The sequence below is a fragment of the Lactuca saligna genome, chromosome 4, assembly GCF_052625555.1.
Source record: "Lactuca saligna cultivar CGN05327 chromosome 4, ASM5262555v1, whole genome shotgun sequence".
NCBI classification, from domain to species: Eukaryota; Viridiplantae; Streptophyta; class Magnoliopsida; order Asterales; family Asteraceae; genus Lactuca; species Lactuca saligna.
Genome location: NC_136420.1, coordinates 13,358,712 through 13,372,372, shown reverse-complemented (window position 1 = coordinate 13,372,372; position 13,661 = coordinate 13,358,712).

The following is a 13,661-nucleotide window of genomic DNA, read 5'->3' as shown; positions in this document are numbered from 1 at the left end:
TCACCTTGGAAAGGTGTCATCAGGTTCCGGAAGAGGGGCAACTGGGCCCCAGATTTATTGGTCCTTTCAGGGTTTTGGCCCGGGTGGGTCGGGTTGCTTATCGGTTAGATCTTCCTGAGGAGCTTAGTCAGATCCACAACACCTTCCACGTGTCGCAGTTGAGGAAGTGTTTGGTGGATGAGTCAGCAGTCGTTCCCCTAGAGGATATTCAGGTTGATAGCAGCCTGAATTATATCGAGAGGCCGGTCGCGATTTTGGATCGAAAGACCAAGACCTTGAGGAACAAGGTAATTCAGCTAGTGAAGGTACAGTGGCAGCACCGGAAGGGATCTGAATGGACGTGGGAGGCTGAGGAGGAGATGAGAGCGCACTACCCGGAGATATATGCAGATCCAGCCGTAGCAGACTTCGAGGACAAAGTCTGAGATAAGTGGGGGAGAATTGTAACGACCCGTTCCCGGTATGTTAATTCATTAGTAATTGTTTTAAAGTTTTGCAAGAGGGACTCGGAAAGTTCATAGCCTGACTCGCCGAGTAGGGTCGCGACTTCGAGCACGTGTTAGCTGGAGACTCGGCGAGTCCATATCCCGGACTCGGCGAGTCCGTCCGTCTGGGTGAAACCCTAAATCCCCGGGTTGCCCACTATTTAAGTCACCTTATAGCCCCCATTCTTGCCTCCTTCACCCTCTAAAGCTGTGAGAAAAATCCTAGTTCATCCTTGAGAGTTTGTAAGTGATTTTGTGTGATTTTGTGAAGGCTTGAAGAAGGAGAAGAAGAAAGGAGCAAGGAGAAGAGGTGGAGTGCCAAGATCCTAGGGCAAATCTGAGTTATTTGAGGTATTTTCGGATTTCCCCTCTTGTTTTATGCTTTAAACCTCCATTAGAACTCTTCTAAGATCTAGTTGATGCTTGTTCCAAGCCTTATGATTGCATGAATGCCCTAATAAGCCGAGATATCCTTAGATCTATTCATTGAGAAGTCCCATAATCCAGATCTGTTGCCTTTATGAGGATACTTTGCATATTAACCCTAGATCTATCCCTTTTATGCATTTTTTAGCCTTATTTCCCTTGTTCATGTGTTTGTACACGTAAAGTTGGAAACTTAACGTGGTAAATCAGCTTATTGGACTCAGATCTATCATTTGTATGTTCTGGATTCAAGCTAAATCGAGTGAAAAACAGTTGCATGGCGGCAACTCGGCGAGTCGGGAAGAACGACTCGGCGAGTCGAGTCGCGAGTCCCCGATTCCTTCATTTTTAGCAGTGTCGAGTGGAACCAGTGAGTTAGAGAGTGGACTCAGCGAGTTGAGGGTAGACTCAGTAATGGAGGGACTCGACGAGTTGTTCATACAACTCGGCGAGTCCAAGGCAATCTTCTTAAGCTCAAGAACAACTCGTCGAGTTGTTCATACGACTCGGCGAGTCGGATGAAGATTGTCTGAGTTCTTGGATCAAGAGGGTACTCGTCGAGTCGATGCCATACTCGACGAGTAGCAGCGAGTAGGATTGAAAAATGAGAGTAGGACTCGGCGAGTTGGGCGGCCCAACTCGGCGAGTCAGTCCAAATGAGAGTGACTTTGACCAAGGGTAAAATAGTCATCTTACCCAAGCGCAGTGTTTAGTATTTGATTGAGTGTGTTTATGGACTTGTAGCCGGGGAGATACAGGAGCAGCAACAGTTAGCTTCCAGAGCCACACACTCAGCAGCCAGTTTACGAGGTGAGTTTCCTTCCAGTAGGGACGGGTCTAAGGCCACAATGCCGGCCCGTTCAGTTAGCAGTAGTTTCCGGACTTTGATCCGATGCAGTAGCTAGTATGTTTGATGCCTTCGTGGCTCAGACAGGATTTGTGTGCTATGTTTTATGTGTTATGTATTATATGTTCCGGGCTACGGCTCGATGTAGTATGCAGTATATGTGTTCATGCTAGTTGCTATGTTATGCTACGCTATGCTCAGTCAGTTAGTTCCGGACTTCAGTCCGAAGCAGGGGACAAGGTCCCAGTCGGTTCCGGACTTTGGTCCGATGCAGTTAGTTCCGGACTTCGGTCCGATGCAGTCAGTTCCGGACTTCGGTCCGATGCAGATAGTTCCGGACTTTGGTCCGATGCAGGGGACAAGGTCCCAGTCAGTTCCGGACTTCGGTCCGATGCAGTTGCCGAGCTTCGTCCCGATGCAGTGGGCAAGGCCCAATATGTGTTTATATGTTATTGTATGGTATGTGGTAGTTTGGGGGAGCTCACTAAGCTTCGTGCTTACAGTTTCAGTTTTGGTTTCAGGTACTTCCGCAAGCAAAGGGAAGAGCTCGGGGTGACGGCATCGCACACACCATAGCTTAGCTTTTATCCTGGGGATTGATATAGTTTGTTTGATTTGACATAGTATGATACAGTTTCCGCACAATATTTTATTATGTTTGGGATACATCACGTATGTTTTTACGATATGTTACTCAGATTATTGTTTTGGTGATATTGAAAAAAAACGAAATTTTTGGGTCGTATTTTTGGGACGTTACACGATGGAAACTTAACCAATCCATACCGATGATTACGTCGAAACATTTTTTTGTGACCGACATCAAGCCTATTTTAAATGAGTGGTTATCTAGGGTACACCCTGAGTATATATCATTAGTGCGTTCTTCTTTTCCATTTGCCATTTCTAATATGTATGTATCTTTTAATGAATGAGGGGTTTGTTTAAGTAATTGTTTGAATTGGTGGCTCACAAAACTCCTCTTTGATCCACTATCAAATAGTACGCATGCATATGTGTTATTAAGGAGAAACGTACTGGTAACCACGGTGGGGTCCCTGACTGCTTCCCCGTGTCTTAAAGTTAGGACTCTTCCTGCATTCCCGGTATTTGTGTTTTTTGCTTTTGCGCAGTTTCTTTTGTAGTGCCCTGACTCTCCGCAGCCATAACAGGTTTGGCTTTCTCCGGTGTTGGCTGCCGTGGTGGTTTGAGTGGTGGGTTGGGTCGACGCTTTACAGAATCGGGCAGTGTGTCCCTTCTTGTTGCAGTTATTGCAGTGTAACTCTTGACAAGCACCATTGTGGTGGTAGCTGCACTTGTTGCACTTGAGGAGAGTTCCGGCATATTGCTTCTGTGGTGCCGCGGTAGACTGAGTGGTGGCGGCATGGAGTGCAACAGTTTGTTGCTTCTTGGTGGACTCTGGCACTGGTTGTTTCTTCTTGTTGTTCCAGAACTTTCTTTTATTGTTTCCTCCTTTTGTTTGATCGGGGGCGGCGATCACGGTACCACGGCTAGCCCGGTGATCGATAAGTTGTTGTGCCAATTCCTTGGCACTTTCAAAGGTAGTGGGTTTCGAGGCCAGTACACTATCTTGAATCTAGGATGATAGCCCCCATAGGTATCGCTCCACCTTATTCTCCTCTGGAGTGACCATTGTTGGACAGAGGAGTGCTAGGTCATTGAAGCGGGCAGTATAAGTTTCAAGATATGTGCCCGACATTCTGAGGTTCAAAAGTTCTTCTTTGAGTTTTTGTATTTTGCCCCTCGGGCAATACTCCTTTAGCATCAAAGCTTTTAAATCCTCCCAGCTTTTAGAGTTAGCCACTGTAGGAGTAAGTGACTTAACTCGGCCATCCTACCAAGTAAGATCTTTTCCAGCGAAAGTGAATGGCGCATACTTGACCTTGCTCGCTTTGGGATAAGCACAGATTTCGAAGACTGCCTCGGTCCTTTCGAACCATTGTACCAGTGTGATGACGCCCCCGCTTCCATTGAAAGGGTCGGGTTTGCCATTCGTGAAGTCTTTGTAAGAGCACTCCTTCGTATGCCCCGTGCTGTCCCCATGATTTGAATTAGTAGCCTCGGATCCAGAACCGCCAGAACCATTTGTACCCATTTGCGACATTGCTGCCGCCACGGCTGCCATTACTGCAGCCTGAAACATCACAGGATAAAATTGTTGGATAAGGTGTCTAAGTCCATAACTTATTTGGTATATACTTGACCCGACCGGCATGGTCCATTTGGGTTGCATCTCATCCAAACTATTATGGATAATTTTATGAGAGTTATACACATATGTTTATTAATATATTATGAGTTATAATATATTAATATGAAGTTACGTTATTTAATTAGTTTTAGTCTTAAATTAATTATGAATTAATTTAGAGATTAAAAGGAATACTAATTAAATTATGGGCTACTTGTTTTTTATATAGTGTGGGCTAATACTCATTTGTTAATGGGCTAGGCTTATGTGGAAGTCCATGGATGATCCATGGAGCTTTTAACCCATGGATCCTTGGAAAGGAAAAGAAATGGGTTATTAGGGTTTCATCCTAACCATGCACACTATATAAGCATGCTTATGGAGCATGAAATGGAGCCTAAGAGAAAACTAGTGAACTAGTGTGTATGTGTGCATGTGTGTGGCCGATTTTTATACAAGGTGTATACTCTCTCAAAGTTTTCCAAGAGTTTGTGGTGTTTGTGATTCCATTTGAGGCATTCACACTATTGGTGCTTGGCCCTCAAACTCCTTAGAACCCAACTCACCAAAAGGTATGTAATCTCTTCTAACTCTTTTATGTTGAAATGTTCCCCATGCCATGTTAGATAGGTTATAAACCTTGGAAAATTATTATTTTGCATGTATTTAGACAAACATAGATCCAAGGTTTATTAGGGTTGCATGCACACTTAGGAAGTGTTAGATTGCTCAAAACCCAACAGTGGTATCAGAGCCTAGGCTTGCTTGTTTGATACTTGATGCAAAATAGTGAAAAAAGTCGAAATCGTTGCTGTCAGCATGGTGGACTCGCCGAGTCCATTGGGGGGACTCGACGAGTCCAAGGCAAACTTCAACCTACTCGACAAGTCCGTTCATGCACTCGACGAGTAGGATCGAAAGAATGCAGATTCTCGACTTTTGCTGCTGGAAATGGACTAGAAACATTACCCTAAATTGTTTTGGTGTTATAAAACTTATTTTAGTTGGTGTAATGGTTGTTCTAATCCATTTACAATAGCATATATCAAAATTCCATGATTTTATGTGTTCATATAATTCTTGAATTTTTGATGATCATGTTCATGTTCTTATGAATTTAGAAAATGATAGGAATTATTTGCTGAATTGTTTAGGATTAATTCTTTATCATTTATGTGTTTTAATGGAGTCCATAATTGGTCCTCAAGTTATGGATTACCAAAGGTCACTTTCATTTAACACACACTTAAAACACATAAGTTACATGAAAATGAAGAGTCTTCATTTTTATGAACCTTTAATTCATAAGTTATGAAATGAAGAGTTTTGCAAAGTTACAAAACTTGTCCTCAAGTTTTGGAATTTGTAAAGTTTCACACACTTTAATAAACTTTAATTCCAAACCTTAGAGTTTTAATAGTTAAAATTCAACCCTTATACTATTTATAACATTAATGGTTAATTATTATATATATGTATAAGAATAAGTCATTTTACCGTTAGTAGGCCTCATTCACGAAGCCGGTCTATAAGGTGGGTATAAGGTTGTTGCCTATAAAATGGCGACTTAATGGGTGTATACTCTCACCCACCGCTTGCTTGATCGGTGGAGGGTCGTTATCCGAACGGGTAGAACAATGACTTTAAATCCTCATTAAAAGTATAATGAATATTATAAAATAACTAAACTCTTTTAATTCCCAATCTTAGTTATTTTAGGAAAATATGAACATGGTGCTAATCCATGGAATTCACACTTTGTACCTTACCAATTCGTTGGTGGAGCGTGTGTGGTTAACCGGCACACTAACTAGGACTAGTAAGGATCACGAAGGGTAACTTAATGTTTGTCATAGATCAATGGAGCGTGTGTGGTTAACCAGCACATTGATTAGGTGATAATATTAAGAGTACCAAGTGAATTAGCATGGTTATTCACACCTTGTTTTGTGATCCTCGGCATCCCAGTCACAAAAATTTAAGGGCACAATCGAGATTGAAACATGCCATTGAAAAGTTCAATGAATCTCAAAAGAATCTAGGAATTTCAAATCCAATTAAACCTAATAAATCATTTCGTTTTCATGGTGGAAATTGGTGAATCGTCATTCACCTACCTTTCAAATATATTATTACTTAGATTACGGCATCCCTCTTCTAAGTGTAATATATTGTGATTGGATCCTAGCCTTAATATTACATTTGGGTGTCTTATTAAGGATCCTAAATATCTAATCTAAACTTACTCTCTTCTTTCAGATGTCTTCCAACACTAATGCTTCAGGCTCTAACCCAACTGGTTCTTTCTCTCTCATGAATCTTTATGGGAGGGTCATCTTTGATGGTTCCAACTTCATGGATTGGATTAGGAACATCAGGATGGTTACTCGTTACGAGGACAAGGAATATGTCCTCGATAAGGAGTTAAAAGAACTTGATGAGTCTACTGCTACTCCTGAGGAGATCGTTGAATTCAGGACTCATGAGAGAGATGCTACTAAGGTGGCATGTATCATGATGGCCACGATGACAGCCGAGCTCCAAAAGTCGTATGAAGATTTCTACCCTTTTGAGATGCACCAAGACCTGATGGAAAGGTACCATCAGAGTGCTCGTCAGGAGCGGTATGAAATAATCTCCTCCATAATAACTACCCGCATGAAGGACGGTGAATCCGTCACTGGCCACATGCAAAAGATGCAAAGGTATGTGGACCGTTTGCTGAAGCTGAATGTTAACATCCCCGAGGAGTTGGCAATTGACATCATTTTGCACTCCTTGCCTTCTTGTTATGATCATTTTTCGAATGACATATCATATGAACAAGGAGGAAGTTACCCTCAGCAAGCTTCAAGGACTCTTGAAGACCGCGGAATCCGGTCTTAAGGGTAAAGCGGTTGTTACCTCTATTACTCCTACTCCAACATCTACCCTTGTTTTAGCTATTGGGCAAGGCAAAGGGAAGAAGAGGAAGCACCCTTCGAAGGGTACCAAGGGAAAGTCTCTTGAAGGCTCCTCATCAAAGACCAAGAACGGTTCTGCCACTCCTTCTGCCATTCCCAAGGATGCTGAATGCTTTTATTGCCATGAAAAGGCACACTGGAAGCGAAACTGCCCTAAGTACTTGCAAGATCTAAAGGATGGGAAAGTGAAACCCACCTATGCAGGTATTTACACTATATTGTCTAATTACTCAACATACTCTAACTCTTGGGTGCTTGATACAGGATGTGGTATTCACATATGTTCTGATTTGCAAGGCCTAAGAAGAAGTGAGAATGTGGAGCACGGGAAGATAAACTTGATCATGGGGAATAGGAAGGCTTCACCTGTTTCCAAGATTGGAGTTTATACTTTGTTGCTTAATAATGGGTTAAAATCAGATTTGAATAAATGTGTGTATTCGTCTGAAATGGCGAGGAATATTATGTCTTTTCATGCTTTGTACAAACAAGGTTTTACCTTTTCGTTTGATAATGAATGTGGTGGTATTAATGCTTTCATTAATAATGTGTTCTATTTTAAAGCATTACCTTGTGATGGCGTGTATGAAACTGTGTCGATTGTAGATAACTTAGGAAATAATGTGTTGTATATTGATTCTTCTACTAGCCTAGATAAAGCATCATTGTGGCATTGTCGTCTTGGACATGTAAACAAGAAACGCATAGGCCAACTCCAAAAGAGTGGAGTCTTGGAATCATTTGACCTTAAATCAGATGATAGTTGTGAATCTTGTCTACTTGGAAAAATGACAAAATCACCCTTCACTGGAACTTGTGAGAGGGGTGAAGGTTTGTTGGACCTAATACATACTGATGTATGTGGGCCATTCAAAACCGCCACAAGGGATGCTAATCGGTATTATGTGACTTTTATTGATGATTTTAGTAGATATGGGTATGTCTACTTAATCAAACATAAGTCAGAAACCTTTGAAAGGTTTAAGGAATTCAAACATGAAGTAGAAAATCAATTGGGCAGGAACATTAAGATGCTTCGATCCGATCGAGGTGGTGAGTATCTTAGTACCGAGTTCCTTGACTATCTTAAGGAGTGTGGGATTGTCTCACAATTGACTCCTCCCAGGACACCACAGCTGAATGGTGTAGCTGAGAGGCGTAATCGAACTTTGTTGGACATGATTCGCTCTATGATGAGTCGAGTTTCGTTACCAATCTCTTTTTGGGGGTATGCCTTAGAGACTGCCGCCCATATCCTTAATCTAGTCCCTACAAAGAAGGTTACCAAAACACCTCATGAGATGTGGACTGGGAAGGTTCCCAATTTGGACCACATCAAAATTTGGGGTTGCGAAGCTTTCGTGAGGCGTGAAACTCATGATAATCTTGAACCCCGAAGTGAAAGGTGTATTTTCATCGGCTACCCACAGAAATCCTTCGGTTACCTCTTCTACAGACCCAGTGAGAATGTGGTCTTTGTAGCACGAAGAGGGATCTTTCACAAGAAAGAATTTATAAGCCAAGGAGACAGTGGGAGGCAGATTGATCTTGAAGAAATTCAAGAATCAATTGGTGAAGGAACCTCAGACACTAGCAATCAACCTGAGGAGGAAACTCCTGTTGATCCAGCTGACGAGTCTGTACCTCCGAGGCGTTCCACACGGGTTAGGAACACACCTTCGTTTTATTATGGTTTTCATATTACTACGGAAGGTGATACGTTTATTAGTGATAGTACACTAGTAAATTTGGATGAACCTAGCAGTGTTAAGGAAGCCATGGCAGGCCCGGAGTCTGCGAAATGGAAGGAGGCTATGGACAGCGAGATACAGTCCATGTATGACAATCAAGTTTGGAACTTGGTTGACAATGTACCAGGCCGTAAAACAGTCGGGTGCAAATGGATCTTCAAGAAGAAGACAGACATGGAAGGAAAAGTGCATACTTATAAGGCTCGACTGGTTGCGAAGGGTTTTACTCAAACTCAAGATATTGATTATGATGAAACCTTCTCGCCGGTAGCAAAGATTAAGTCTATTAGGGTTATGTTAGCCATTGCAGCATTTCATGATTATGAAATATGGCAAATGGATGTCAAAACCGCTTTCCTTAATGGAAAGTTGGCTGAGGATGTGTACATGAATCAGCCAGAGGGTTTTGTCAGTGCAGAGTACCCTAATAGAGTATGCAAGCTTGAGAAATCCATTTATGGATTAAAACAAGCATCTCGTAGCTGGAATCTTTGTTTTGATGAGAAGGTAAAAGATTTTGGCTTTTTGAGAAGCGAAGATGAGTCTTGCGTATATGTCAGAGCTAGTGGGAGTATAGTTAGCTTCTTGGTACTGTATGTGGATGACATACTACTCATAGGAAATGACATCCCAACCTTGCAGGAGGTTAAGTCCTGGCTTGGGAAGTGCTTTGCTATGAAGGACCTAGGGGAGGCTACCTATATCCTAGGGATAAGGATATTAAGAGAAAGGAGTAGAAGACTAATTGGACTTAGTCAGAGTATCTACTTGGATAAGGTGTTGAAAAGGTTCAACATGGAGAATTCCAAGAAAGGAGATTTACCGATCCAAAGCAATACCAAACTGAGTAAGACTCAGATTCCGAGTACAGAGGCAGAGATAGCTGAGATGAGCCAATTACCATATGCTTCCGCAGTTGGCTCAATCATGTATGCTATGACTTGTACCCGTCCTGATGTGGCATTTGCTTTGAGCATGGTCAGCAGGTATCAGGGGAACCCTGGCAAGGCTCATTGGACTGCGGTAAAGAACATTCTCAAATACCTACGGAGGACTAAGGATTGGATCCTTACCCTTGGTGGCTGTGATGACTTGAAAGTATTAGGGTATAGTGATGCTGGTTTTCAGACTGATAGGGATAATTTCCGCTCTCAGTCGGGCTGGATCTTTACCTTAAATGGAGGGGCAATTTCTTGGAAGAGTTCCAAGCAGGAGACAGTGGCTGATTCGACTTGTGAATCAGAGTATATAGCAGCGAGTGAAGCAGCGAAGGAGGCAATATGGCTAAAGAACTTCATCGGAGACCTTGGAGTTGTACCAGCTATTAAAGAACCTATAGAGATTTTCTGTGACAACAATAGTGCGGTTACCTTAGCCAAGGAACCAAGAGATCATGGCAGATCTCGACACATTGACAGAAAATATCACTTCGTAAGACACAAGATTGAAGAAGGACTCCTTGTGATAAGGAGGATATCGTCGGATGAGAATCCTGCAGATCCCCTTACGAAGGGACTGACGAGGGTTAAGCATTTTCAGCATGCGAGACGCATCGGGCTGAGGGACGATATTAGTTTTACAGATTAGATAGTTTTCCTGAAACTTGTAAAATGTAATCGACGTTTGATGATGAATAAAATTTGTGATTTATTTATGAGTAAAGTGTTACTATCATTGTCAATTATTTACTATTGTTTCAGTTTTGCATGTTTTGACTTCCAGAATAATTAATTTATTCAAACCTCCACAATCGATCATACGTCGGAAGTAGGTATGAATCAAGATTGTCATGAATTGGGTTTGTAGATGCCTTAAAGGTGTTTAGACATGGCAATGGTTGCTGCAACATTCATGAGTACTCATAAGTTATGAGTATTGGTATAAACCCACGCTCACTTGTATCACTTCATGGAATTTATCTCGAGTGATCGTGAGACGATAACATCATATAAATCTTTAAACCTAGAGATATGAGTTGTTACGTATGAGTTGGTTGTGCATTGATTGCACGTAAACGCATCAGTAACTTGATGTTATAAAACGTGCCTTTGTGTACAATTCAATAAGTAGTAGAACAAGCATATCAGTCGAAGTTTATCTGTTCCTTCTAGAAATAGAAGCGATATCTGGGCCCCTCGATGATTTTGTGTTGACCCATGTACCAGGCCTGGTCAGAACTAAACCGATGTGTTCAGTGAAGTTCTTCGTCAAACAAATCGGAAAATCGAGAAACAACTGCTAGACAATAAGCAAGACATAGTTCCATGTGTTTGTCCGGCTGATATCATGAGAACAGAGGATTATGTGATCACTTATCTAAAATGGCGCTTCATAGTTCGACAGAGTCTTCATTGTTCGAGAGAGTTTTCAAGAGCTACGATTGTTGGTTGGTTCCTGAAGTTATAGGCAAATATAGTTATTAGACTTATCCAAGTGGGAGTCTGTTGGATAAGGTGTCTAAGTCCATAACTTATTTGGTATATACTTGACCCGACCGGCATGGTCCATTTGGGTTGCATCTCATCCAAACTATTATGGATAATTTTATGAGAGTTATACACATATGTTTATTAATATATTATGAGTTATAATATATTAATATGAAGTTACGTTATTTAATTAGTTTTAGTCTTAAATTAATTATGAATTAATTTAGAGATTAAAAGGAATACTAATTAAATTATGGGCTATTTGTTTTTTATATAGTGTGGGCTAATACTCATTTGTTAATGGGCTAGGCTTATGTGGAAGTCCATGGATGATCCATGGAGCTTTTAACCCATGGATCCTTGGAAAAGGAAAAGACATGGGTTATTAGGGTTTCACCCTAACCATGCATACTATATAAGCATGCTTATGGAGCATGAAATGGAGCCTAAGAGAAAACTAGTGAACTAGTGTGTGTGTGCATGTGTGTGGCCGATTTTTATACAAGGTGTATACTCTCTCAAAGTTTTCCAAGAGTTTGTGGTGTTTGTGATTCCATTTGAGGCATTCACACTATTGGTGCTTGGCCCTCAAACTCCTTAGAACCCAACTCACCAAAAGGTGTGTAATCTCTTCTAACTCTTTTATGTTGAAATGTTCCCCATGCCATGTTAGATAGGTTATAAACCTTGGAAAATTATTATTTTGCATGTATTTAGACAAACATAGATCCAAGGTTTATTAGGGTTGCATGCACACTTAGGAAGTGTTAGATTGCTCAAAACCCAACAAAAATTGTGGAGGTGGTGGCGGAGGGGGCGGTGTTGTGTTGCCGGAAGGTCTTGGTCTTTTCCTTGGTGGCATGGTTCTGTCATAATTTTAAAAAAATGACCATTCGGTAAGACTTCAATAGTAATAACGATTTGAGTTTTACTTGTTTCATCTCATTTGTATTTTTATCCCGACTTTATTGTATTTGTAAGTTATTTGTGTTATCGAGTTATGAAGTCCAGTGCCAAACATTCAATAAAAAAATAAAATGCATGCCAAATTCATTGATAAACTTTTATTACATAATGTTTTGGGGGAAATTTGACCTCATAAGGGTCTACATTTCATCAATGCAAAAGATAGTTTCGACAGCACAAAAACCCTTTGAATAGTGTAATCACTTGACCGCAGGGTCAACTTACATACAAAAGAGTAGCACCAACGCGTACTCATAAACTTATACTACGAAGATGTGAGAATAGTGATGAGTTCTAATCACCACGATCCTTCCCTGATGGAGCCTGGGATGATGTCGATACGCCCTGTAGTTCTGCCAATCTCCGTTCGGTTGCGACCATTCTCTCTTCGAGTGCCATGTATCTTTCCCGATACTCCCTTGCTTCTGCTCGAGCAGCGAGAAGGTCCTGAATGAGTTGGTCTCTGTAGTGGGAGTCTCGTTCTAGGTCTCTGGTGCGAGCAGTGGTAGACTCTACGATGACACTCAGCTCCCGGACCTGATCGGTTGTCGTCCTACCACGATCATCCATACTCGCTATCCGCTGAGTCATGACGGTGAGGGCTCTATTAGTCGTTCTACCATGGATGAGGTCGTAATAACCTCGTTGTTCGTCATATGGTGACCGCTGGCGTTGTTGTCGGCTCCACCTTTCGATCGTTGTTACCCAATGGGGCTCAGGCCCGTTGTATCCAAAGCGGTGTGCGGGCACCCTCGCAATGTAAGGAGGGTTGAAAAAGAATACTTAAGTTCAGACAGTCTTTGTCATTCGGATTTTGTACACGATAAATTTGACGAATCTTTATACTTTCTTGATATTCTAAATGGCCTTAGACCTTCAGGTTTACCAATTCATAAATTGGTATTAAAAGTCAGTGTTCTGGTTATGTTATTAAGGAATATTGATCAGAAATTCGATTTGTGTAATGGAACAAGGCTCCAAGTTATAGCATTGGGTAAGCGTGTTATAGAAGCAGAGATGATTGTTGGAAGTAATATAGGAAAACGTACATATATTACAAGAATGTCACTGGCCCCGTCGGATAAAATGATTCCTTTCACCTTTTAGAGAAGACAGTGTCCACTTGTTGTATGCTTGCGATGACAATAAACAAAAGTCAATGACAATCGCTATCAAATGTTGGTTTGTTTTTTAGACGACCGGTGTTTACACATTGACAGTTGTATGTTGTATTTTCTAGAATTAAAAGCAGAAAATGATTGAAAATATTAATTTTAGACAATAAAGGTAATCTTACTAATAAGACATATAATGTTGTATTCAAAGAAGTATTTGGAAATCTATGATTTTTAACAATTATTTAGAATATTTCATTAATGATTTTTTTGTAATTTGGGTTCAATTACATACTGATGCAATAAAGTTCTTACTTATATGTATTGTATTACCTTAATAATTGGTTGGTGTTTAAGATTTTATATTATTTTTTTTAACAAACCCATGTAATATACGGGTCTTACACCTACTTAGTTATCAATAAAAAATAGATACGTATCACTTGATTATTTGTTCTAACATATAT